The following is a 24,941-nucleotide window of genomic DNA, read 5'->3' on the forward strand; positions in this document are numbered from 1 at the left end:
AGGTTAGGTCCTATAACTAATAGGTAAGTGAGAAATTCACATAGCTAAAAAGAAACTAATTTTCAAGCAGTCACTGAACCACGAAAATGAGGTCAAGGCCAACAGACATATGACAGACCTTCGTAATATAAGGCATCTGTAAACAAGGCATGAAGTCTCCAGGTCAATTACCACCTAAAATATAAAGCTCAATACAAATAGTTTTTGCCGCAGGATTGTTATCCCTTTGTTTTGCATGTCGCAGGAGAGACAATAAAAACAAATTAGGCAAGCAAATGTGTCACAGGTGTAGAATTTCATGTACATCGATGACCCGCATCCTGGATGATAGTGGTATTATTGTTGATCAATTTTGAAACAAACTACCTATGGAAAAAAGTCTTACTTGCAAAAGACAGAAATGAAATATGTTAATTCTTTTATGAAAGTTTTGTTTATCTACTAATACTTTAATCTTCTAAAAATAGTTTACTCAAACATTCAAGTGCCTGTACCAAGCTAAAACCTTCCTATTGGTTGTCTCATATCAAAACTACGTAATACTATTTAAAAAAAAACAAAAAAATGTTATTTGGAAAATTCTGTGTTGATATAGTTTTTATTTATCTTATTCACAACTTTTATAGACTCCGAACAATTGAGAGCATGCTACATGTATAGTGTATGGACTGCATGTTGCCCTTTTGAAAGTCTCAAAATTTTTGTTATTTCAATGTTTTCAATTTCATTTTAAACTAAATTTTCCATTTTGAGACTTTATCTGTAATGTTTATACAATAATTTTAATTTGAATTGTATAATATTCTGAAAGAGCTTGTGGTTGAAAAAATATACACTGATGACAAGTTAATTCCAGGTTCTTTTGATCTCTTGAATACACCACTGTATGTCTGTCACATTGTGATATTGTTTAACAGTTCTATCCTGCATATATTTGCTATTAGTAACCATGGATTCCTTCATACATTTGCATGGTATATCCTTATAAGATGTTGATTCAATGATGAAATCCTGTTACAATGTATTTATAAACCGCGTCAGACTCATGGAATACTTCATACAGTTGCTGTTATCTAAAAATAAAATTCAGGATATAATTTTTGTAAAATAATCATCAAATACTACCTTACCAATCAGGGTTCACACTTGAAGGATTTTTTAAAGGTGAGTCCACGGACTTAGCATTTTTGGCCTGTGCAAGGGTGAGATTCAGAAATTTTATTGCTTTATAATTTATCATTGCAGTCTCCATGATAATGATAATATAGAACAAGGAAATTATTCTAAAAGATTTATACCAATTAAACACTTAAATTAGATCTCTGAATATTTTATTTTGGTATAAACATTAATTTTGTTATCAGTAAATTAAAACCATACCTAATATACATATATACATATATATATTTTTTTTAAATTCTGTATTTTACTGATAAATTGACTCACTTTTTAAGTCAATATTACACTTTTACACAGTCACTGACAGCAGCAATCGCAGGCGAGACAGAGGGTTCCGTGGAACCCCTTGCAAATTTTTCAATATAGATATTCCAATGATGAATTATTGTTGCCAAGTTTGGTAAAATTAATTTGGCCCAGTAGTATCAGAGGAGAACATTTTTGGAAAAGTTAACGGACGAAAAGGGATGAAAATAGCTCACTTAGCCCTTTGGGCCAGGTGGGCTAAAAAAAATCTGACAAACATTTCTTGTAAGTGCATTTTTATAAATGTAATACCTTCTTGAATGACAAAGGAATAGTGGCACTAAGGTGGACATTTGGTCCCAAATTTAGTGCAGATTTTAAAGTTCTCATACGTGACCTTAAATTTGACATAACATCATAACTTACATGTACATGTAGGTTTAAAGAATGGTGTTCAGGATATAAAAATAACATTATATATGAGCTGCGTCGGATTAGAAATCAAGACAACCTAATGCAAGTGCATGTTTACATGTACATGTGTACATGTATAAGACTTTGATTGAATTTGGAACATTCAAATACGAAAATAAAAGATGAATTTTAGTCTGTTTTGTGTCAACTCAATTTTTAAACAGTGACAGACTTTGCATATAGATTTTGTCAACCCGAAATAGGTAAACAGATGTATTTTTTTTTATTCATTTGCATAAGGTCATTACTATCCGAAGCAGCTCATATGTTGTCAAATTCATTTATTTTTCTTGATTTTATTTATTTCTCTTATAAATTTACATGTATTATGTCAAAATTTGAAGTACATGTACTCCCAGAAATTACCATTTTCTTGGGTCTTATATGGATGGACCTTCATGCCAGACAAGTCCCTTTTCGTTCATATCTTTTGAAAAACCAATGTTAAAGACAGAATGAACAGAGATTTTAGTGATTACTTTTCATAGAAATAAGATGGTGTTCAAATATGTACACTCGTTTAAAGCATTTTTCTGTAACGAAAAAGGAAAGTATGCTAGATACATTTACTGGAAATGTGAAGATATGATTGAAACTTTAAATTTTCTCCTGGACAACATATATGTACGTTTCGGCAATAAAGTGTATCGACAGGTAGTAGGTATTTCTATGGGCACTAACTGCGCCCCTTTAATAGCAGATTTATTCCTGTATTGCTATGAATCTCAGTTTATGACCAAACTCAGTAAAGACACGTCATTGTTACATTTGGTTGATACATTCAACAATACCTTCCGTTATCTAGATGATATTTTTTCGTTAAATAATCCAGAGTTCTCTAAATATACTACCGAAATTTACCCAATAGAACTTACTTTAACTAAATCTAACATAAACAGCAGTAGTTGTCCTTTTCTAGATTTCGACATTTCATTCTCCAAAGGAAAACTCCATACGAAAATTTACGACAAAAGAGACGACTTTTCATTCCCTATTGTTAATTTTCCTTTTTTAACCGGGGATGTTCCTTTGGCTCCATCATACGGTGTTTATATATCCCAACTCGTTCGTTATGCCCGTGTGTGTAGTGATGTCATAGATTTTAACGAACGTAATCAATGCATCACTGGTAAATAATTAAGTCAGGGATTTCGTTACCATAAATTACGTAAAACTTTTACTAAGTTATTTCATAGATACAAAGATTTGATTAGTAAATTTGGCTGTACCTGTAGAAAACTGATTAAAAACGGTATTTCACATCCTAAATTTTACGGCAATATTGTACTTAAAGCGCGGAAATCACTATGTGATCCGTGTAAACTCATCGAACCTTTAAACAAACTTATTAGTAAAGGTTATCTTACCAATGTTGTAATTAGATCTTTGAATATAGTTTACATTGGCACTAATATCGATTTTGTCATCAGCAAATTAAAACATAACTAAATTTGTATTCTTTTCAAACGGGATGTATAAAGACACACCCACGTTCATTTTGATCGATAAAGAGGTTAAACTCCTAACTATCCTACTGTCTGTCGATACATTTATTTTTGGCATTGCACAAGTCATGTCTTCTTTGACTGTCCATGACGTTAAAATACTAAATCCCTGGGATGTGTTTTAGTTGATTTTAGTCTCTGATGCATGATTTTTTATTATTAATTGTTTTGGCTTTTAACTAGCTGTCAGTAACTGCGAGTACTCTCAAATCGTACTTTTTTGTTTATTTGACCTGCTGATACGTATTGTAATGCTTTGTTGTTATTTAATGTTATTCAGGGTTATATCTGGTCTATATACCAGCTTTGATAAGTGTTTGGTATTACTATAAATTTTCACTTCGTACTATGAACATCAAAATTATTTATTTTGTAAAAATATTTCCTTTCTCTATTGGAACTGTACACGTAAACCTAATAACAAAATTATTTTCATTTACCTGTGTTTAAAGAAATTGTAAATGGCTGATATTTTGTTCGAACATATTGTTTTTCTTAAATTGTTTAACGTTTCATACCGGTATAACATGTTACTTTTATTATTCTTCCCTTAGTTTATTTATTTTGTATTTACATTGTATCATAGGTCAAATTTATTTGTTCAGTGTATGTTCACTGGTGTTAATATGTCCTTTGATTGAGTTAAGCTATTTCAGTTGATATTTTATAGTGTGTTTTTCTATGTTGTGATGTTAAACTATTGTTTCAGAAAAAGGGTGAAGGTTTGGTACCATTAAAACGTTTAAACCCGCTGCATTTGTTTGCATCTGTCCTAAGTCAGGAATCTGGTGTTCAGTAGTTGTCGTTTGTTGATGTAGTTCATAAGTGTTTCTCGTTTCTCGTTTTTTATATAGATTAGACCGTTGGTTTTCCCGTTTGAATGGTTTTACACTAGTAATTTTTGGGGCCCTTTATAGCTTACTGTTCGGTGTGAGCCAAGGCTCCGTGTTGAAGACCGTACTTTGACCTATAATGGTTTACTTTTATAAATTTTGACTTGGATGGAGAGTTGTCTCATTGGCACTCATACCACATCTTTTTATATCTATTTAAACAGCAGACAGGAAGTAGATAAGTGACGGATCTTAACATATTACCGTCATATTAGATAAAATGTTTAACGTCACAAAACAAAAGCAATGTGTGTCTGATTGATGTCAATAGGTAAAGTGTAGCAAAATCTCAAACAGTGATTAGGGGACGACCATTGATTCTAAAAGGGGTGGGGTGCTGGTACATTTTGGAAATAAATATTCTGGCACCTATTAAGTTGGAACTAAATATACTTGACTTATCACACATGAAAATATATATTCTGACTCAAAATAATGAAAACGTACAATCTTTTTACACTCGCTCTGCTCACCAAATGTACAAAGCATGTACATGTATACAATAAATAAATATTGTCGGTGGCAGTTGACCGTAAAAAAAAAATGGAAAATCAAGTCAGATTTTCTGTTCCTATGTTCCTTCATAGCATTTTCTTTTTACTGCTCTAAACATAACAATTTTTATGTTAATTTGAGGAGAGGCATGTTGTCTAGGGTTTAAGAAAAGTATTAAAGAAGAAAAAACAAACAAGCAAACTTAGATTTTCTTTAATTGATTTTAATTTTTGTAAATCTTACATACTTGTAATGTTTATTGTATATTTGTGTTATTTTGTAGCAGTTCGTTTGTTTGGATTTTATACTTATAAATATCTTATATCTTATATCATAGGACCCAAGACACGTCCCCCTGTTTGTAATGCTATTATATTGTCATGTATTGATTTTGAATATTCATACATAGGATTTTGAAAATACATACACCAATCTCGAGTTGGTTTTTAATAATGAATTACATCGAACAATCAGTTTTTACTGTGATATAACAACATAAGCATTGTGACATAGGAAATATATGGGGAAGCGACGAATTCTAAAGTTGTCCATATCTTGTCCTGGCTGGTACGCAGGGGGGTCTCAACCTACAAATTTGGGAACAGACATTTTGTTGGGGTTTGAAAAACACCTCCCATTCATATATTGGTTGATGTGAAAATCCCTACCCATTCACATATATATTTAATAAAAGACATTTGAACGGCAAACGCCTGAATCTGACAGATAGAGGTCAATTTGTCGACAAAAAAAGTACCCGTATGTAAAATGTTTACGCCCACAAACAGCGACACCTATAATTTTTTCTACGGCGTCTTTGAGAACGATGTTCCGTTCTGTAGTAAATTAAAACATTAAATTAACTAAAACATAGTAAAGTAAGTGTATAAAACTAATTTTAAAAAGATATATTTGCACATGACTAGTTATGCATGATACGCTGGCAATGTGCGCAATGTCCTTTAATCCAAGATTCAAAATTAGTTTGTTTGCTATGTCAAAATGGCGGATTCCAATGTTTACATTTTTCCATCGATCTGAGAGCTGACACAAATTCGTATCCAATCATTAATTTGCATATTATGTACTGTGTAGGGTAGCTTATCCAATGGGATTTACTGTTATAAAGTGGCTATACGTTACCATCCATCGTTACAAAAGAGCCATGTGTTTTGTGTGTATAGCTCAGGAATGATGTGTATTCAATATTTACGGTAAATAATCAATGTTATGTTCATTATATTTCCATGCATACACAAGTCATAGCAGCAAATGCATTTTTTATAGAACTTATAAGGTAAACAGACATGTTTAACTGTCTGCTTTAGCAAAAATTCGTGTAAATAAACCTGATGGGTCGTTTTGAATATTCAAGCACAGCAGACAAACACGTGGTAGATTATTGATGTTTGTTTACCTAAATTGCACGTTGTTGTTTCTAAATACTTAGAAATAACCATTATCGTGTTATTATTGTTTAACAGCAGATAAAATTAATTTTACAATTTCATTTTACTACTTTCAAGAGTCATATAATGCCTAAGAAATAGGTCTAGCTAGGTCCAGGGACTTCCTTTACTACTACTAGGTCCTTAAAAAATGAGGCTGTAATAATGTACATGATGTAAATTACCATATTTACATTCCAGCATTTTTTTGCATTTGATATATTTCATATACATGTACATGTATGTACATAGAGAACAATAGAGTAAATGAACATACATGGGTTTAATTCCCACCCTACATGTAGGTATTAATTTTAATACTCATTATAGGTTGGAGCAAATAGGGCAGATTGCAATTGACCATAATGTTGTGTCTAAAAATGCTAATAGATGTGGCCAAGTCCTCAACATCCTTTTTTCTAAGTATACAGCAGCTCCTCTATGGATTAGTAAGGGAACACTTTACATATAGTCCAGTGGCTAAGTCCTGTCTTTTTTGTCTCTATTATTTCCTTATTTATATTATTATATTTCTTATATTCTGTTGTACATGTAGTAAGCTAAAAAGCTATCATTACTCTTTTTCCTCAGCTGCCTGATAACAATGAAATGTATTCATTGTTGATGTCTGTACAGTGATTTATAATTTAACTGCTAACAGACATTTGGACTCTGATGGATAGTTTCTATACTTTTATCTCATTGGCAATCATACCACATCTCTTTATTTTAGTACAGGTTAAGTATTTAAAGTAAGTGACTAACAAACATTAAATCATTTGAAAGAAAAATTCTGCAATGATTTCAGTTTACATATATCAACAGTAAAATTTGGTTATATACATGTAAATTGTGTCATTATGTTTATAATGACCACTGTAATTGTGAACTGTCATGACTGTCTTGTACAAAATATATTTGAATAAGTTCCCTAATGAATAGTATAAAGATGTTTAAAAAAACAAATGTATGTACATTTAAAATGATTTTACTAGTTTCAGATCTATCAATTCAAAACTAATTGATGTTTTTTTAATTAATTGAATAATAACAACTTATTGCAATAATCATGATTATCATGATATTAATACAAACTAGCATTCTTATATGTGATACATATATAACTTAATGCAGCTTATTCTGAAATTGTAATGTATGTCATAAAAAAGAGATTTTTTGTAAAAGTTACCAAAATTGTCTGTATTTCAACCACTTTTTAGGCCTAGGAACCTTAAATTTTTAAGTGTAGAGGTTGACAAGCTAAGTCATGACTGTAAATTCAGATATTATCATGAGGTTTTTTATTAAAGTAAATTATGTGATTAAATTGATTATCTCAATAAAAAGAACTCGCATTCTGATTTGATACTAGGAGATTTTTTCTGATATCAGAAAAATAAATATCTCATTGTTGTCCATTCTTTAAAAAATTTCTGAACATACTGTACATGTATTTAAGTCAGCTTTATTTTTGTCTGAGACTACTATAACATGGGAAGTGACCAATCTCTATGTTATAGTAGTCTCAGGTTTTTGTTTTGTAGCATTTTAGAGCAGTTCAATATGCATTTGGATTAAATTTGAAGTTGATTCAGTATATTTTATGACATAATAACACACTTTTATTTAAACAAAGCATTTTCAGACTTTATTTACAGATCAGCTTAGCTAATCATTCATTATTCAATCAATAATTTAATTAAAGGACTCAACTCCAACTATATGTCCCCATTCAAATGCATTGGTTGTCGATAAAAAGAGGGGATTCCAATCGCCGGACCCCCGGGAGATCCGCCACTGTATCTTATAGCAGGTATAATATAAAAATAAATTTGTACTTCTGTCCACTGGAAATTGACTTTTTTTTCATTCAATGTAAATGTTCACAATTTTGGAGCATGTATTGTCTACATTTTCTTTTTTTCCATATTGTATTTTGATGTAATGCAAAGTTAAATTCTATTGTAACACAAGTTCTGCTGACAAATGGCTGATAAACCCCTCTTGTATGTAATTATTTGGCATGAAATGAAATATGTTTTTTCTGTATATGGAAATTAGGAATAATCCACCCTCTCTTTATAAAAGACCTGGATCTGCTTAAAAGTCTTAGAATTTTCCATTGTTACATCAGGAATAAAGGCTACCAATAATCATGCTTGACGATCATTGAGGTCACACATAAAGAACCCATCTCTTTGCAGATCATCCCAGCAAACACAAAAACATCTTTAAAATGTTTTTAAAATGTTGTGTCTAATGTCATGAAAATATTACAAAAAAACGTGAGAAAAACATTAAATGTATGGTAGAATATATATCGCTAAAACGTTTTATAATATATTTTCTTAAATATTTGCATAATATAATTAAAATGTTGTAAAGAAATATCATGATAATGTGAAAAACAATGGCGTATAAAACATTTTGATAATCTTTTAAAAAATATTTTCTAGAAATATTTTCTGAACGTTTGAAAAACATCATGAACATCAAATAATGTTACAAAAATGTTTTTTGGATGTTTTCTTGCAAGTGAGACTGTGCCTAAAAAATGTTTTCAAAATGTTTTAAGAAGATGTTTTTGGTTGATATCTGGATCATATGAATATAAAAATTTCCGTACTTTTGATTGAGTTTCCTGCTTTTTTAAATAACAAATCATTAGTTAAATTAATTTATACACAGTGATTAATTCTATATACAAACAAGAATAAATCAGTTGTTTTGCTAAGCATATGAAATTCACAATTCAAAGTCTCTAAAAACAAGAAGTATCTACAAATTTTGACACATCCAAAATGGCAGACACAACTCATCATGGTCAAGCCACTTACCAAATATGAAGTCATTCTGTTCATCAGCATTACTAATTAAAGTAATGAAAAATTTGAGAACATTCAACATTTTGAAATACAATGTATAAGCAAACAGGAAACATATGAAACAGGTGCCAGATACAAAAATGTTCACACATCACAGTTCATCACTATCAACTCCAGCAGCTCATTAAATATGAACTCATCTTTATCAGCAGTTTTGGGAAAACAGTGATGAAAATATTTGTTTGACAAAATCCGACAAATATAGGTGGACAGACGACAGACAGTGCAAGAAAGCCCACATTCCAACCACAATGGTATAATGTTTAGTTTTTCACTCTCAACTATTATAACCTATCTTATACACATCATGCATATGTCAACCTGAACATGCATGACATATATATGCCATTGGACATTATGCAAACATTATACACATTTTTAAGTTCAAGTAACATTGACTAAAACTTCTGTCCCAAATTCAGATTTTTCTATACAACTTCTCTTTCTAAAATAAAACGCTACACTTCTAATAGGGTTACATCTTAAGTCAATAATCATTGATAATTGGCTGAAGAGATGAGAACAAAACACCATTTTACATCAACTATTTGATTTATTTAAGAATACATTGAAAAAGTCAATCAATTGTCTTATTCAAAATCACTTGGAATGTCTTGTCGTGTCTTATATCTTTTTCTTGCTGTGCCATGCTTCTGAAAAAAAAATTAATCTTACATTCATATATAAACTTCTTGCACATTCCTTTATTATAGAACGATTCACGTTGCCTGAAGGATATACATCCCCCCCCCCCCCCTTTAAAGTTTTGAAACAAATAACGATGATAGTCTGTCGGAAGGGGACGACAAATGGCTGACCGTGTTAAGAGAGAGCAATATGCCACGCTGAACTTCATTTAGTTATTAAAAAAAAAACACATAAAAAACTTTAGACTAGATATGTGTCCAGTCAAGAGTCTTATTTCATTATACTCGTTGATTGTTGTCTATCATATTTTTTTTCTTTTATTGTTTTGTATAAATCAGGCTGTTGTTTTTTCTTGTTTTTTTTTTAGTTTTCATTAAATGCATTGTATCATGTAGGGGGCCTTTAAAAGCCCTGCTACATAATGTCATTAAACATCTTATTGTCCTTTTTAAGTGTTAAACTCTGTAGAGTGACATAGTTTATAACTTGTCATTTGTATCTAAGGGCATATGATACAGTCCTTGAAGTATACTTTAGGCACATAATAACTTATCGAAGTGTTACGCATTGTTTTTGCAATGATGATAATAATATAATTTAACTTCCGAGAAACACACAGATGTTATTAAATTAGTTGTTTATATGTATTTGAAATACTTCAAAGGAAAGCAAATATGTTGTTTATGAAAGCACACTGTTGGACTAAAAGATTGATTTAAATAAACAACTTGTTTCTATTTTGTCACAAAAAAAATAATTTATTCAAATATCCAGATATCTTTTCTGTATTGTATGCCCTTAATCTTGAATGTAATGCATTGTTTATGCTAAATATTTGAATTAAATATGGAATAACAATTTTTTTTTTACAGTAATTCTGTATGAAAATCTTACTTCAAAAAAAAATTCTCCTGAAAGGTTGTAGACATTCCAAAGAACCTGCGCCACTTCCAAATTGTAAACCTGCATATTGAACTTGTCCTTTGTGGCTTTTTTTTTAGCTCCTGTTAAAAAATAAAGGATACATTGTATGTACATTGTGTGTATGAAGCAATAAATATAATTTTAAGCAACAGTTTATATTATCTTGCTTGTACTGAAGTCTTACATAGTCTCTGTAATGTTCATTAACCTGTTAAGGGAAATTTAATTTACTGTTCTGCATACATACATTGATTTTACTAGAAAAAAAATCTCCTAGAAGTATAATATAGGCACATAATAACTTATCGAAGTGTTACGCATTGTTTTCGCAACGATGATAATAATATAACTTAACTTCCGAGAAACACACAGATGTCATTAAATGAGTTGTTTATATGCATTTGAAATACTTCAAAGGAAAGCAAATATGTTGTTTATGAAAGCACACTATTGGACTAAAAGATTGATTTAAATAAACGACTTGTTTCTATTTTGTCACAAAAAAAATAATTTATTCAAATATCCAGATATCTTTTCTGTATTCTTGAATGTAATGCATTGTTCATGCTAAATATTTGAATTAAATATGGAAAAACAGTAATTCTGTATGAAAATCTTACTTCAAAAAAAAATTCTCCTAAAAGGTTGTAGACATTCCAAAGAACCTGCGCCACTTCTAAATTGTAAACCTGCATATTGAACTTGTCCTTTGTGGCTTTTCTTTCAGCTCCTGTTAAAAAATAAAAGATACATTGTATGTACATTGTGTGTATGAAGCAATAAATATAATTTTAAGCAACAGTTTATATTATCTTGCTTATACTGAAGTCTTACATAGTCTTTGTAATGTTCATTAAGCTGTTAAGGTAAATTTATTTTACTGTTTTGCAAATACATACATACATACACTGATTTTATTAGAAAAAAAAATCTCCATATTCAAATGGTGCTTATATTAGTGTTATTGTAACTTGTTTGTGTGCCTCAGAAACAAGGTATTGAGTCATGCTTATTGCAATAGTTGTTGTTGGTTTATGTCTGTCACATTTCTTTTTCATAATGTGTATTTAATGTAGGCAGTTAGTTGTTTTGTTTCAATTGTGTTGATAAAAATTTAACATTTGTTTGTCAAAGTGGACTATATGGCATTGGTTTTCTCAGCTTTGAAAGCCGTACAGTGACCTATAATTTCTTTTATCCAAGTCATTTAAATTCTGGTGGATAGCTGTCTTATACACCTTATCGCTATTTCAGTATTTGGAAATCTGTCCCGCTTGAACTTTTTACGTCAGCATACGTCATACAATATAATACACCTTATCGATATTCCATCTTGACCCGAGAATCTATCCTGCTTGAACTTTTGACGTCAAACAACAATCACTTTTCCATTGTGGCATCAGATATTTTTTATGATGACGTCAAAATTTTAAGGGAACTTGTGACAGTTGTGTGATGTCCAGTAATGGCGGACAAATAGCATAGCGATAAGGTGTATTACTTTCAATTGTGGTGTCAAATATTTTCTAATATGACGTCAACATTTTACGGGAACTTTTGTGATGTCCATGGCCAGTAATGGCGGACAAATAGCGATAAGGTGTATTGGCAAATCAAACACACAAGCCACATATCCTTATAATTTTTTTATATCAATGAACAAATTCATAATTGGTGAATGTAGATGCTTGAACAGTGGCGTATTTAGGGCCCCGATCCCCTTATGGAGCTACTTATAAGATAAATGTATAGACTTTTTACAAGTATCACTCCAAACGTTTGCTTGCCTTGGGCAGGGGCCCCCTTTTTTCAAAACCTTCATCCGCACCTCCAGAAACAGATGTAATTTGGTTCCGATTATGATTGAACACACACAATGAATGCACAAGTTTCACCTTAACAGATTAATCATTCTTACCAAGTGAGTATATATCGCGTAACAAACAATTTTCTTGGCTCTCTTTGTTGATATCCTGTCTTCGTTTCGAAATTCAAATTTCAAAATCATTTCCGGTGATAAAACAAAAGTCGATTCCGGAAAAGGTCGGTTTTCCGTAAGGCATATAAACGATACGAAAATTGAACTTAGTACAGTTACAGTTTTCATTTCTTAATTTCTAAAATATACACGAACGAAATGAATAAACATTAAAGAAAGGTGATTGTTTATTAATACATTATTGCTTAATTTAATGTTGACTCTTTTGAATTTTAATATAAGAAGGAATAAAATCTGACTTCAAGGATCTTCAAGATTCAACCATAGTATCTTGCTTGTCATGATATTGATGAAATGTACAATATCTTATCCTGAAAAAAACGAGATAATTCCACAAAACGTTGTTTGTGGGGTTTTTAATAAAGTTTAAATAAAATGTTATTTTCATATCCGTAAAATGTTGCATAAAATATCAGTAAGACTATTAAGTAATGTGTATGTCAGAATATTTTATAGAAAACATTTAGCTGATATTTTTCAGATGTTTTATGTAAAACATTTTAATTTTACGTTATAAAACATTTTATGCAAATAGCAAAACTATGTTTTCTGTAAAACATTTTTTTGCAGAATGTTTTTTGGATATTTGGAAAATATTTACTTTAAATGCTGTTAAAATATAAAATACCAATTGAAGAAAATATTATTTTTTTTATATTATAAAATATCTACGGGATATTTTAGAACAATGTTCGAGAACATGAATAAAAGATATTAGCAAATAATATTTTGTTAATGTTGTAAAAACATTTTACTTAAATGTTAGAAATAAAACATTTCAAAAACAATAAAATAAACATTTTTTTTATGTTTAAATGATATCTTATTGAAATATTTTGTGAGAGACGTCCATATGACATTTAAAAAATGTTTTTAAAATGTTGTGTGTTTGCTGGGATAGTAGAAAAACAAAGATACAATGTAGTTGGTAACATAAATGTATTGTTTAAAAATATCAAGAGAAACTTTCCCATACAGAATCTGTCAATAAGTTATTTTTCCACTCTTAACAGTGAAATCTTAAATATGTAAATTGATCGGCAAGCCTCGCATCTTGAAAAATAAAATGTCTGAAGGAGAGAACTATTGTTTCACAATTGATGCTGTGTTAGAATTTATAATATTACTCTTTTTTTCCCCATATGATCAGCATAAAAAGTGACAATCTATAAGTTCTTCAGTCTAAATAACTTTATTAAATCTCATTTCTGATGGAACATTTTCAGTGCGCCAGATTAACAACTTTCTTTGTTAGATACTTATGTAAATATAAAAATTCAAGTCTAATTTTAGAGTGAAATTTTAATATATTTAAACAAACTGTTCTATAAACAACCAACATGTACAAACACTGAGTTTATTTTCATATCCTTTCTAAGAATATTGATACAAAGAAAGTAAAACAAAGACTTGTATCATTCCATCTACCAAAAGGGTGTTTGAGAATATACAAATAAGTTCAAGTTTCAGAGAAAAGTCAGTTATCTATAATTTTCTTCTTTGGAAGTTTTAAAAAACCTGTTTTAGGGTACTTGAAAAAATGCCACATTCAACCATTCCATGACTATTTTAATGTTACAAGAGTAGAGGAACATGAAATATTGAATGGTTATTCAAGAAAGTGTCGAAATATAACTACAATCATTAATTTTACTCGAATTTACTGTTGTGAACTTGCAATTTCCTACGACGCGTGTACGGAGTTATCTCCCTTTGGTCTCCACTTCGCCACGATTAAGCTGACACAATTTCGTGTCCAGTGAATTTAGGATCGATTATCATCATAATTTAACGTAAAAAATGGTTTTGCTTCATATTTTATACCCCTCAACACGTTACCATACCTATTTAAGGAATAATTAAGGATTTTCCGTGGACCTACGCAAATTTTCAGAAAAAAAATTTCACTTCACTCGTAAATTTATAATACTTTAACAACACTTTTTAATAATTATTATAAAGAATAATGAAGCTTATTCAATCTAGAATTGAACGCTTTGACTTTTATTGATGTACGAGTACAAATAAGACGATACGAGTCAAAAAACCACCAGGCATGCACGTTTACCAAAAAACCGTAAACTCTTACCTTTTGTCACGTGACCAATGTCTTGACCTTAGAAGCCATTAAATCGTTTGCCGTCCAACTGAGAATCAAAACCCAATTATAAACATGTATATTTCCCAGCTATCATGACATCTGATTTCAATGAGATGTTAGCCAGATGGGATCCGTGACTCATATTATGTGATGAAAAGACCAAAACACAGTTTTTACAGACATCCTAACCAGTATTTTTGCTTATTTTTTCAAAGCACATGCCAAGGGGACCTGTACATTCTGAAATCTACAGGCCCACTTGGAATTTACCAGGCCAAAATTTTTAACAGTCGAAACACACTAAACCTGAATAGAGGTTGAACACAAACTACTTCTACCTGTTTAACTTTGATGTCTATATAAGTTTGGGTCAGGCATGTCAGGTATTAAATCAGTTTAAGATCATTTGTTTTTATTTATTTTACTATATTAATTTCTATTTTTACTCTGGTAAATGATATTTTTCATGCTGTACACAATATAGACCAATAGCCATCGTTTGTATATACAATGTAGTGTTAGGGAGCTACAACTTGATTTTTAGGGGGGGGGGGGGGGGGGGGGGGGACAAGGATGAAATTTGAAAAAAGGCGGGACAGGAGTTTTGAGTGAAAAAAAAGGCAGGATGAGCAACTTTGCAAAAAAAAAATAAAAAAATGGCAGGATGACAATTTATGTAATAAAAGTCGGGATAAACTAATAAAAAAGGCAGGACCGATTAGAGTGAAAAAAAAAAGGCAGGACAGAGATTACAACTAAAAAAAAATGCAGGACAAAATTTTTCACCGTAGCACCCCATAGATATATTTGACTCCAAAAAAAGTGACCCATACCAGCTGTAGCTCTGGGTAATACCTTCACAGGAAGAACCCCCCCCCCTCCCCCGTTGGCTGGTAAGAGCTGAAAGAAATGGTTTTGCCCAAGGCAGGAGGAAAATTATTCTCTGCAACTCAAAATGCAGGAATAAACTTTGTACAAAGTAAAAATGAAACTTTGCCAGTAAAAATTAAGCATGCGTAGCAACAGATCAAAATGAAAAAAATAGTTCTATCCGTCAACCCCCACCCCCAAACAAATATCAAATGGTTGTTTCCTAAAAACTAAACTGACCGTGACCCTGAACTTACCATAACCAATAAAAGAAGATACTTTACCCTTACAGGTTCCCCTGTAGTAAACTAAAATTGCCCTAAGTTTGAACACCATATTGATCCATATTCAACTTCATGATCATCATACCATATTAACCAAATGAAATGTGAACATCTTTGTTTTAAGTCGTAATGCTTTACCTTAGATCTCCAGTTTCCTTGATCTGTTGACAGTGCTCACTCTCAGTTCATAAGTTGTCATCAAAATGAGTAGATTTTGAAGTTGTCGTCAGCAAAAGATTGAAACCGTTCTCATTGCGGGCTTCCGTTGACTTCTGCGACAATAAAGCATTTGTGTGAGTTGCCAGTTTCATTTCATTGATTATTTGTTGATTCATATGCCCTGGATATTGTTTGTAAGGTTAAATCAACAACAAAAAGTATTGCTGACAATATCTGGCAGCGTCCTTTTGTTCTGTTCTGTTCTGTACAGGCATTTTCCTCCGTTATATATCGGAGCACTCCCACTTGGGATATAGGTTTAGCACTCAACAAATATTTACAAAGATATTTACATAGTGTGGTGGGGTGCTAAAATTTAATAGTTTTATATACAGATGAGAACTGTGGATTTTAAAAATAAATATTAATAATTATGTGCTATTTACATCATTTATAGTTCTACCTAGGTTAAAATTTAGGATTCAAGTAATCTTTAAGATTCTTTTAATGAGACAGAGGGATGTTTATACCATATGTTTTAAAAGTAAAAATTACTAAAATATAAAAAATAAAAAGATAAAAATAAAGTTAATTAAAACATAAAAAAGGGAATAAATTAAGTCAGTATGGTATCAGCTTTAGACGAGATAACCAAAAATAAAATATATCAGTAACTATAAATTTATTATATGTCGTAAAATTTGGAAATATGGTGACCCCCTGCCATAGTCTAAGCATATAATTAGATGCAAGCAGCAGATCTAGTCATAGATGGGAGCAGTTAGCTTGGCATTCCATGCAGACTGCTTGGTCCATCTGTCCTATTTTGTATATGCATTGTATTAGTACGTATAGTCCGATACAGTAATATTGATGCTGTTTAAATGTAAATTCATATTGTTGAGTGTCTTTAGGAAAAGCACTTAGATGTTTCTACAGTTTCAATTCAGCCTCTGATTAATGTATCATTGTGATTGTAGTTCGGTGCGTTTCTTATGCATTTGGTGACAGAAATTTTGAGAATGTTTTTTTATTTCTTTCAGGTCATCTGTTTTTAGATGAGATAAGGTAGTTGTTGATAACTTTGAGCAGTCCATTATAATTTGAAGCACAGCCTCCTGTTTATAATTACCTTACCATCTCTCCCATTCAACACGGTTAAAGATAAAATCTTGTTCATCTGTTTTTGTCTAACACTCGTCAGAGCCTCACATTCAAGCAAAAAGTGCTTTATATCCTCTTCAGCTTTGGTACAGAGCTCACATATTCCAGAGTTTGATTTTTACTAAATTTTGCCTAAGATGATTGAAGCATGTAGGATCCGGTTATTAGCCTACTTTTGACCTCTGCTGTTCGAATGTCATTCTGATTGTTTCTGACAGATTTCCAGATATTGTGTGGGTTTTCAGTAGGGTTTTCTTGGATTGACAAGTATTTAATTGTTGTTTTTGTTAAGCATTTCTCTTTCCAAATATTTACCAGTATCTATTTATGGATCTTTTCAGCATATTTTTCCATTTGTATTTTGATGGCGGGTTTTCTATAATATCTTTTGGATTTGGTAAGCTATATTTATTTAAGATTTTTCCTATTCTGTTTATAAATGATTCTGTGAAGTCTTTTTCAATTTCTAGTTCCCATTGTAGAATGTTCTTTTCTATTGCATTTTCAAGCCGAGAAATTGTAAGAAATAGAGAAAGCATATAGTAAAGTGGAACAGTTTTAGCCGTGAAAGGAGTTCCTATGGGAAATTGCATTGTCAATAATTACAGAAATGCAACCTATATTGGGTGAAAAAAGAGAACATGTAGAATTTAACCAAATTTGGTTTATCTCACAGATTTTAAAGAATTAACTCAAATATGAAGTTTTATAAATATTTCATGAAGATTGAGAAAATCCTGGGTCTTAACTATGATGACTCAGCATAAATTCACAGTTTACAGTATGCATAGCTTACTTAAAGCCCTGAATGCAAAATAAATTCATAATATATGCATATTTGTAAGTTAAATTGTTAAGAAGTGCTTATATTTACTCTTCGCATTCATTGAAACTCATAGATCCTTCCTGAATATTATTGGTGGGGTGTTTTTGTCCTGTCGATAACATAAAAGTAAGCCGTAACGCCTAAATCTGCTTTTTTGTCACCGCGGCATAAAAAATACAAAGCTAGAAATACAAAAATATCTCAACTTAAAATAGTGTGTTCTTTCATAAATATGTACTAAATATTCCATATTGCTAGAAACAGCAGAATAATTTAGGAAATTTGAGGCCACAGGGGCAAAAAACAGAGAAAATTGCCTACCCCCTGGGTCATAAAACAAATAATTTAACTTTTGAATGCTATGATTTTATGATTTTAAAGGTCTTTATATAGAAAACAATAACTGTGCTTGGAAGTTATGCAAAAATCAGATGTTAGCAGTCATTTCTTTAAAATTTTAAGCCAATTTGTACATCAGACTGGTATCTGCATACATACAACTATTGCAAATATGGTTTTGTTTTAACACTTCTAGCTCATATATTAGCTAAATTATGTCAGATATATGGTTAGAGATGATACTGTTGTGACATGAATTCTAAACTGACCATTTGAGGCAGAAATTGTGAACATTCATTGACAAATAGGCATACAGTAAAATGTGGACTGGAGACACAGGCAGGATTGGATACTTTATATAAACTTGAATGTTGGAATGATTGACTGCTAAACATTACATAAATTTTACAGTATTCTGAAATGCTTTTAATATGTTTTCAGAACAGTTTTAAACAGGTTCTAGGGATTTCATGTCAGAAAACATGCAAATAGGGTAAGCTGGCAATAATTAGGTCTTGTTTTCAAATTCTTTAAAAAATTGAAACAGGGGAGGGGGTATAAAATGTACAGTAAAAGAAAACTTAGAGTTTTTGCAGTAATTTTTTAAGGCTCTAATTCTGATAAATAAGTAGTAATGTGAGAAAAAGCGTTTTTAGAGAGTTTTCTATTGGAATAAATGTTTGTATAGGTTGCACTTTGTAAATATAGCTGTTTCTCAAACCACGCCTCTTTTGGGGAGATATAGAATATTCATAGATAATTAATTTTGTTTTTATACTGGTTCCCAGTTATGATCTCTATGTTTCATCTCATTGAGACATAACTTGGGAATGTACCAGTAAATATACATATGTATATTGTTTATATTGAAATCTGTGGTAATCCTACAGTCAAGGTAGCGATAGTTAAGAAATTTAGTGTTAGTTTAAACTCTTAGAAGTTCGGGGCATATAAACGTTGAAAATATGCCGCAGCCCTATATTTTGACCTTTGAAAAAAATTGCAGTACATATGAACTTTCCATTCTAGGATATGATTTTTTTCAAAACTTTAGCCGTAAAAGGAGTTCCTATGGGAAATTGCATGGTCAATATTTACAGAAATGCAACCTATAGTAGAAAGTAAGCGGTTATAGATTACAGACAGCTCTATCTCAAGGTGTTATAATAGATATTAGCAGTGTTAGCCTAGATATTATTCAAGATTTTGGTGTTGTTTAGAAAGATCTGTTAGCTTGGCATCCCATGCGTACTGGTCATTCACTATAAACTATCCAACTCTTGATTTATATCTATTCCCAACAATCAATTTTGATTCGTTTTGCAATTTCTCGTAGCCAGACTTGGGCTAGATATTGACTAGGGTGGATACCGTCTCTATAGAGGATGAAATTAAAGAGTCAAAAAGCGGGACATAGGTATGCTGTTTCCGGCGTCGGCGACGACGACGACGGTGGCAGCGGCGGCGGCGTCAACAATGTATTAGTTTGTGATTAGGTCTAGTTCATGGTGAACCACTAGTGGTAGGTCAATGATATTTGGTATGCAGTTGAATTAGCATTAACACATCTCATTACCATGAAGATTATTTGGCCCTGTCCCCTCAGTCAATGTCTATTGACTTTGAAACTTTGCTTAGTTTACATGTATTAGTTTGTGATTAGGTCAGTTTATGGGGAACCACTAGTGGTAGGTCAATGATATTTGGTATGCAGTTGTATAAGCATTGGCATATCTCATTTCCATGGAGATTATTTGGCCCCGCCCCCTCATTCATGGTCTATTGACTTTGAAACTTTTGCTTAGTTTTCATGTACAAGTTTGTGATTAGGTCAGTTTAAGGGGAACTGTTAGTGGTAGGTCAATGACAATTGGTATGCAGTTGTATAAGCATTAGCACATCTCGTTTCCATGGAGAATATTTGGTCCCTACCCCTCAGTCATGGTCTATTGACTTTGAAACTTTTGCTTAGTTTACATGTTTTAGTTTGTGATTAGTTCAGTTTAAGATGAACCACTAATGTTAAGTCAATGATAGACAAATGTATTGGCATTTGCAAGTTTCATTTCCATGGCGATTATATAACCCCACCCCTAATTATGGTTTATTGACTTTGAAACTTTTACATAGTTTTCAAGTTAATGTTTGTGTTTAGGTTGGTTTAAAGGGAACGACTTATGAAAAGTCAATGGTATTTGGTTTGCAGTTGTATTAGCATTGGCACATCTCATTTCCATGGAGATTGTGTAGCCTTGTACCTTCAGTCATGGTTCATTGACTTTGAATATTTGCATAACTTACATGTTAAAGTATTGCTATTTTCTTTTTAACATTTGCATTATCAAAATAACAAATAGGCGAGACATATCTCTGTGTTAACAGTTTATCAAGATTTGGTCTTATGTTGTGCTGTTAAACCACTGTCCCAGGTTAGAGAAGGGTTAAGCACTCACAAACATGTATAACCCCGCCACATTCTTTATAGTTGTGTAATCATACCACATCTCCTTATTTTTATAAGATTATTGAATAAATTTCTCTACGTGAAGTGCATTTTGGACAAACGAAATAAAATGATGTATATTCTCAATATCTGTCCCACATTGACAGGAAGGCTCGAAAAAAGCAATAGTTTAAGAATGAACGAAAATTGCAATTAAGTTTGATTAAGATTTAATCTTTTCTGACCTTACACATTAAACGTTTCAACTTTACTATCGTTTTTCAATTCTTTCATAAATAAAAAGTAGACGTTGCGAAAATGTGGACATAGCTAAGTCCAATCTCTTATTGTGGAAGGAATAAAAGATTTGGTATTAAGGGAAAGTCTGCCAAATGAAAAAATATTATCTTAGTATCAACAATATTTAACATAAACATTGCAATATGACAATTTTTTTAGGGTTGGAAAACAAGTGAATTTTGACTTTTACAAGTTCCTCTCCTATAGGATATAATAATAGATCAATGGCGTCAAAAATAAAGTTTTTTTACTGAATTAAGAAGTACTCGTTGACCAAATTCACTACTGTACTACAGTGCTAGCCTGCCATACCACAAAGGTAATATAAATATAGATTATCATATTGGTACCAGTGGGTAATCGGATTTATCCAATCGAGATAGTTAAATTATCGAATGTTAAAGTCCGAGCCTCGGTAAGTATCTTTAAAATAATCAAAATGGCATTTTAACCAAACAGCTTTTATTGATTATAGAAATTAACGAATTCTTCAATTTCTAACTAACTCTAATCTTGTAAATTGTATTTTTAATAACACAACAAGTCATAACATATCACTAAACTATTTCAGTAACATGCATACTTTATGTCAATCTCTTAGCTCATAAGTCCTTATAGGTTCTTAACAAACATGTTTAAGATCATTAACCACCATTCTGTGAATTTGGTCAAAAAGTATAACGACCATTCTGTTAAAGAACAAATTCCGGGATATTTTGATAATACTGAGCTCCCTCTTATTTGTTATATTTACAAGAAATCTACCCGGAAATTTGTGTTTAATTATAGCCAATTGTGTAAAGATGTTAATATCAGTGAAAATACACCTACTTCATGTAATTGCAGTAATTCCGAATACATTTATGGACCCATTTCCCATGTTATAACAGGAGATCTTAACATCGTTCAAGACCGAGAGTTAAAATCATTCCTCAGTAAAGGACCTAAATATCGTCCCCCGTCAATTATTAATTGGAATGAGTGTCGTAATATTATCCACGACTCACTCCATACTTACTGTTTGAAATGGATAAAACGGGAAAAAGCTGACAAAAAATCTTTGGACTCTTTTTTTAATTCAGTTATGAACATAGTTGATATACGTATTCAACATTTTAAAGAACATTTTACTCTTAACAATAACCACAATAAACCTATTTCTCGTATCAAACATAAACTAAAAGAACTAGCCAAGGAATTTGTTTTTGTCCCGGCCGATAAAGCTGCTAATAATATTATTATTGTTTGACGTAAATTTTACATTGAGGTTCTGAAAAAAGAAATCACCAATTCACCAACATTCCAACTGACTCCATTTTCAGAAAACGACATCTGTAACAAACATAAACTTTTAGCTACCGCTTTACAAGCAGAACCAAATACAATGAAAGTCCCTACACAAAACACCTTACAAATATAGATTTATTTCGTCTTCAAGCCATTGTTCCACTTCTAAATTGTCTATTCTTCTTACCAGTACACTTGGTACAATCAAAAACCTGATAATAAATTGTTCAAATAAGGCCTTCGAAAATAGTGGAATTAATTACTTTTGGAGTGTCAAGAACTCGTTGGAAGTACTTGATAAATTACTTGCATATATTGGTGATTTTGAATCTGTTCAAAGTTTTGATTTTTCTACCCTATATACCACATTGCCTCACATTCTCATTAAGAAAAAAATCACACACCTAATTAAATGGGCATTTAAAAAGTCAGAATGTGAATATATATGTTCAAACTCTTTTAGGTCATTTTTTAGTAGCAATAAACAAAAAAACTATGTCAATTGGACATGCTTTGATACTATATATGCCCTTGAATTTTTACTAGATAACATTTTTGTTCGCTTTGGAGATTCCGTATATCGTCAGGTTATCGGAATTCCAATGGGGACTAACTGTGCACCACTTATTGCGGACCCTTTTTTTGTATTGCTATGAGTTACAATTTATGACAAAAATCAGCAAAGACCCATCGAAACAACATCTGATACACAAATTTAATAATACTTTTAGATATTTGGATGATATTTTGGCTCTCAATAATGACGACTTCAGTATGTATACTAAAGAAATTTATCCTGTTGAACTTACTTTAAATAAAGCTAATACTAACAATGACCACTGCCCTTTCCTCGATCTTGATATCTATATCATTAATGGAAAGCTTAATACTAAAATATATGATAAAAGAGATGATTTTTCATTTCCTATCGTTAATTATCCATTTTTAGATGGTGACAAGGGAACGTCACCATCTAAAAATGGATAATTAGAAAAATCATGTCTAACTCCTTCATTATTAAAAATAGCTCCCAATTTATAGTCTAACGCGTCCGAAGAAAGAGAAAAAGACAATACGTTCGTTAACCCAAGGGAAAGGCTTTGTCCTGTTATGTATGAACTCCAGTGATCTAACTCTTTTCGTAGAGCTTTGTCTATTAATTATTATCATTGGACATTTAATAGCCTTTGAGATTGCCCTTTTACAAGTTGAAGTATACCGTTTTGCTTCAGATGCATATTCTTACAAATTTCTGGAGAATAGTAATGGGAAAAGATGGGTTTTTAGGATAAATTCTCTAAGAGCACAACACTTTTCCTTTCGTCTTTTGGTTATAAAAAAGAAAGCCTTAACTTTATCTATAACCATTACTAAAAATACAATTGACTGGGTAGGAATCATAACTGACTTATCTATATTTCGAAAATAACCTATATTTACAAACAATCAATGGTCCACAGCATTTCAATTTGCATTATGTTACACGAAAATGTACTATATGAGAACATGAACAAAAAGTAAAAAAGTCACAAACAAGGGTTATTAAACAACATACAACATTGTAAAAGTAAGACTGGCGACAAAATATTCTGACACGATGCTTTGATATTTCAAATATTATCAAAAAATCAGACATGCCTCAAAATCTTATAGATCGAGATAAGCATCTATATAAAAAACTAATTTTAATTTAGAAGATATCTAAATCTTTAAATGTTCAAATACCCGCTAGTTCGTTTCTGTTATATTTGTCTTTCTTTAATTGTATTGTTATAAATTAGGCCGTATGTTTTCTCAATTGAATTGTTTCATATTTTTTTTATTATATTATTAAACATGAAGTTTGAAATGACAGTGTAAATATTATCATCACATTTTAATTTAATTGTTATCTACAATTTATCGCAACATATCGTTTCCCAATATCAAAAACACAATGAATAGTATTCAGTATACATACTCATGCTGTTGAGGTTGACTTGGATCTGGAAAAAAAAATATGGCATCTAGATTAATATGCTTTCCCGAATGATCTCTTTCTGCGTTTTTTATTTCGATTTTATTCGTGATTAAATAGAGACAGAGATAAAACAAATTAACTGGACAACAACTATGTTTACATACCTGTACAAACCAATCGAATCATTTAAAAAACAAAAAATCTTACGAAAAAAAAACCAGAAAAGTAATAAACATTTCAGTATAAGTAACGATCGAGTTTTTTCGACAGAATTTTTCAGAAGAGAGCCTCTGAACCCTTATCAGCAGTTCTCTTTTGTTATGTTACGTATCATTGACAACAGAGGTTTTGTTGTCCGTTTTAGTTTTAATTTACAACTTCGATTGATTAAGTGCTTTTTATATTGTTTGAACAGTTATTTATATTGACTATTTTTTTATGAGTAAAAGTACGATTGCATAATTTATGATCTGGAAAGTTATACACAACACTTATTATTTAACTCGTAGACT

The 24,941-nt window shown here is 31.2% G+C and overlaps 1 long non-coding RNA gene across 2 annotated transcripts; it reads right to left on the bottom strand.

Moving 5' to 3' along the window:
• Positions 1 to 9,658: 9,658 nt before the first annotated feature.
• On the bottom strand, positions 9,659 to 12,889 carry LOC127736554 (uncharacterized). 2 transcript variants are annotated; one of them, XR_007999019.1, is made up of 4 exons: positions 12,616 to 12,889; positions 11,387 to 11,427; positions 10,668 to 10,736; positions 9,659 to 9,778 (listed from the first exon to the last, which is right to left on the bottom strand). It is a non-coding gene; the product is annotated as an uncharacterized LOC127736554 (long non-coding RNA). The 2 variants fall into 2 exon arrangements; XR_007999018.1 differs by lacking the exon at positions 11,387 to 11,427 and having other exon boundaries at positions 10,668 to 10,777; positions 12,616 to 12,886.
• Between the last annotated feature and the right edge of the window lie 12,052 nt (positions 12,890 to 24,941).

This window comes from Mytilus californianus, unplaced genomic scaffold (assembly GCF_021869535.1).
Source record: "Mytilus californianus isolate M0D057914Y unplaced genomic scaffold, xbMytCali1.0.p SCAF_33, whole genome shotgun sequence".
In the NCBI taxonomy this organism is placed as follows: domain Eukaryota; kingdom Metazoa; phylum Mollusca; class Bivalvia; order Mytilida; family Mytilidae; genus Mytilus; species Mytilus californianus.